At 42.5% G+C, this 3,510-nt stretch overlaps 1 protein-coding gene across 1 annotated transcript in view; it reads right to left on the bottom strand.

Annotated features, from left to right (window-relative positions):
- Nucleotides 1-1,910, bottom strand: part of Slc39a8 (solute carrier family 39 member 8) — a 146,983-nt gene extending 145,073 nt beyond the window's left edge. The window contains exon 1 of the mRNA XM_039102102.2: nucleotides 1,826-1,910. The gene's annotated coding sequence lies outside the window, so the exon portion shown is untranslated. The remainder of the gene's footprint in view (nucleotides 1-1,825) is intronic.
- Nucleotides 1,911-3,510: the final 1,600 nt, after the last annotated feature.

The raw sequence follows: 3,510 nt of genomic DNA, 5'->3' as shown, positions 1-3,510 counted from the left end.
AAAGGGTGGGGTGGCAAAAGAAGAATCTGCTGTGAACTATTTAAACCTTAAATCTTCAAACCTCAGGAGTTAAATACAAAGTGTTTAAGACTCCCATGAGTCATAGGCTAAGAAAAAAACAAAACAAAACAAAGAAATCTTAACCTGGAAAGAAAAGCGTTTTCACCTCATTTAACAAACCCTTAGGAAGCATGATGTTAACTGTTATGCTCTGAGCTGTGACTTTAATGTACATGTCCACGGTGCCACCTAGTGGCTGGACCAATCTGAAAAATATCTCTCGACAGTTATCCAGTTTATTCTCGAAATTGAACACGAGGTGGCGATAGAGTTCTTCTTAGATGGGCTCGGAATTCCTTTCCAGTTCCAGCTCGCATTCAAGGGCATCCATTTCTTTAAAAAGAGGGAAATCTGAACAAGACTTCTTGCCCTAAAGCAGTGAACGCTTACTAACTTTTTAACAATTGTTTTGCAATGTAGACCTATTAAACCTTGGCTCACCTTTTGCTATCAAATATGGGCAAAATATGAAAACAACTTCACATTTCGTTTACTGACACGCTGAGTCTAGCAATGACGCTCCCAGGTTTCCTCTGCATCTAAGAGCATCCTTTAAACGGTAAAGTCATATAAGCAACTATTGGTGAGCACCTTTGCTGAGACTTGGAGGTTGGGACAGGAGAAATGTATGCGAGGCTCATTTACCCACTGCCTTCAAGGATGGGAAAGGAGATGGGTGCTTATATTATTATTATCCCATTTCCTTTTTCTCATACTTCTGGAGCTAAAAGCTTTTACTACTTTATGCTGTTGGTGAGTAAAAAATCCACCCTGAAACACAAATCCACAATTTGTCATTTAGAAGGTGTCTCAGGTTCTGAATCGTCAGTGCCCCTCCCCCATGGGTGGGAAGGCAACTGTCACTGTGTGTACACCGAGCCTTCCTTGACTTAGAGTGGATTACAGAGCAGGATAAAGCACTAAAGAGAAGTAGCAAAGGCCGTGATGCACATTGACTGCTGGGAGTGTCCCCCGCTGAATACTGAATGAGTAAAGCTGGGCTTTCTAAGGGAAAGGAGACAGTGCATCCAGACCAACCGCTGAGCAAAGTCATACCATTCATCCACATTAAGGGATGGAAGGATGAACCAAATGAAAGGAAGGAAGAGCTGGTGTTATAAATTACTGATCTAAGCAAATAATGTTGGCCCTTCCAGCTCACAATTGATAAATGGGTAGTTTTCAGAATATGGTCTGAATGTGGACCCAGTGCCCAACTGACAGCTTCTTAGAACGTCTAAGTGTTGGCTGGTGTTTTAATTTATTTAGACAAAGGGGAGAGAGAGAGAGAGAGAGAGAGAGAGAGAGAGAGAGAGAGAGAGAAGCAGGGAGGGAGGGAAGAAAAGAGGAAGGAAGGAGGAAAGGAAGGAAACAAGGAAGCAAGAAAGGTCGGGAGAATAAATTTCTCCTCAACAAGGCTATTCTAACACCAGATTCCCAGAATGACTGACCTCAGTGACTGCCACACCCTAAGAAACAATTCTGTCCACACTTCCAGCCCCAACATCGTCTCTACAATAAAAATGGCAAGGCATTTTACCCACAGAGAAAACACAATGCACACATTTGCTTTGCTCTATTCCAGAATCCGGATGTTTCTGTGAGACACAGCACAACGATCATAAACCATTCCCTTCTCCAGTGAACAAACACTCATATTTCCTCCTCCAGCTCACCTCATCATCACAGTGATGTCAGGGAGCAGTTGGCGGGAGGAAATGGGCTTCTAGTCCCCCATCTACCACTATTAAAAAGCATGGCTTACACATTTGTGGATTGCTGAATGTGGGTTCTCCATATAGTTTCACAGAGTGACTTCCAGATCTTGGAATTAACTCTCCTCGAGTTTAGCACATGGATGTATATCTGTATGTATCCTGGAAATACAAATACCCCAATGAGGATATGCCATAAAAACTTTATGTCAAAGAACACTCCCAAACAGCCAGAAACAAAGGGCTTGGCTAACATTTGCTGTGAGTGAGTGGAGCATTTAAAGCACTCCGGCGGCTTTGTGGCAAAGCCTCTGCATAACAAGGAATGTTTATAACTTCTTCGAGTCTAGGTTGAATAGTCATAACAGTGATTTGGCTCACCTATACAAAAATATCAGATGTCAGCTATCCGCTTCATCGGCGTATCAGGAAATTAAAAAGCCACTGCCACTGTAAGAAATCCTGACCTAACGAAACGCCTTGGAAGCATGCCTCAGCGCTAATTAAAATAATAGACACTGTCACATGAGGGAGTTATTTTCCAGAAAACAGCTGACGTGTTCTGCACTCGGCTTGGCAAAATTCCTGGCCGGTTTCGCAAGAATGTTTATTCCAGGCTGAGATCATCTTTAATAAGAAAAAGGGGGGAAAAGAAAGAAAGAAAGAAAAAGGAAGGAAGGAAGGAAGAGACTGAGAAAGAGAAGGGAGAGATCGGAGAGAGGAGAGGGGAGCAGTAATGAAGGAGGGAGGAAGAAAGGAGATTCCTAAGTAATTGAAAAACGTTTCGCAATATCTCCCATCATTATCATCGGATACCCTCCCAGTCCTGTAATGGATTTTTGCCAATTACGGAGATGATAGATTTTTATGAGAGATTACTAATATAAAGTATTTTAACGTTGGCCCAGTGTGAGGTATTAAAGAGTATAATAATCTTCTCAATCTACACATGTGATTGTAAAGAAAACTGAATGTGAGAAAATATTCCCAATGCAAGCTTAGATTCTCAAAGCTTTACAGAGAGGAAAACAGAGAGCAAATGTTTAAGAATACAGAAATCCGGGGTTGGGGATTTAGCTCAGTGGTAGAGCGCTTGCCTAGGAAGCACAAGGCCCTGGGTTCGGTCCCCAGCTCCGAAAAAAAAAAAAAAAAAAAAAAAGAACCAAAAAAAAAAAAAAAAAAGAATACAGAAATCCAAGGCAGTAGAATGCAGGCTCCATTCTTGAGGATCCTAAGATAGGCCTGTAGCCTCTTCGCTGTGTCCTGAAAACTGGGCTGCCCCCAGCAAGCGCAGTCGCTCACACACCCAGGGAGACCTGGGCTTTGCAGAACAGGGCTGGTCCCCTGTCTGATGAGAAGATCCTAAGTGCTCTGACTTCTGAGTCCCAGCGAAGGCAAAGAGGGCAAATCCTTCTTCGTTGTTTTATTCAAAGTTTGCTATGTTAGCTGTGAAGAAAGGGGAAATTGTTTCCTTGCCATTGGTGCGCAGGGGTCTATTTAGGGATTGACGTTCACTATTTACTAATGTTTCGGTGAAAAGATCAGGATATTGAGCTCTGGAAAGGAAATGCAGCAGTGTGGAGTTTGTTTCAGTCTTAACCGTGGCTCCCAAAGAACTGTCGTTTAAAGCTTGCTTTTGGTTTGTTTTCCAAATGTTTGGTTCTAGGGGAGTATATCTACTTGTACAAGCTTCTTCACAATGACAATTATCCCAAGACATTTGGCAGGCTACATA

Source organism: Rattus norvegicus, chromosome 2, assembly GCF_036323735.1.
Source record: "Rattus norvegicus strain BN/NHsdMcwi chromosome 2, GRCr8, whole genome shotgun sequence".
NCBI lineage: Eukaryota > Metazoa > Chordata > Mammalia > Rodentia > Muridae > Rattus > Rattus norvegicus.
The sequence above is the reverse complement of the archived record's forward strand: the minus strand, read 5'-3'. Positions and strand labels throughout refer to the sequence as shown.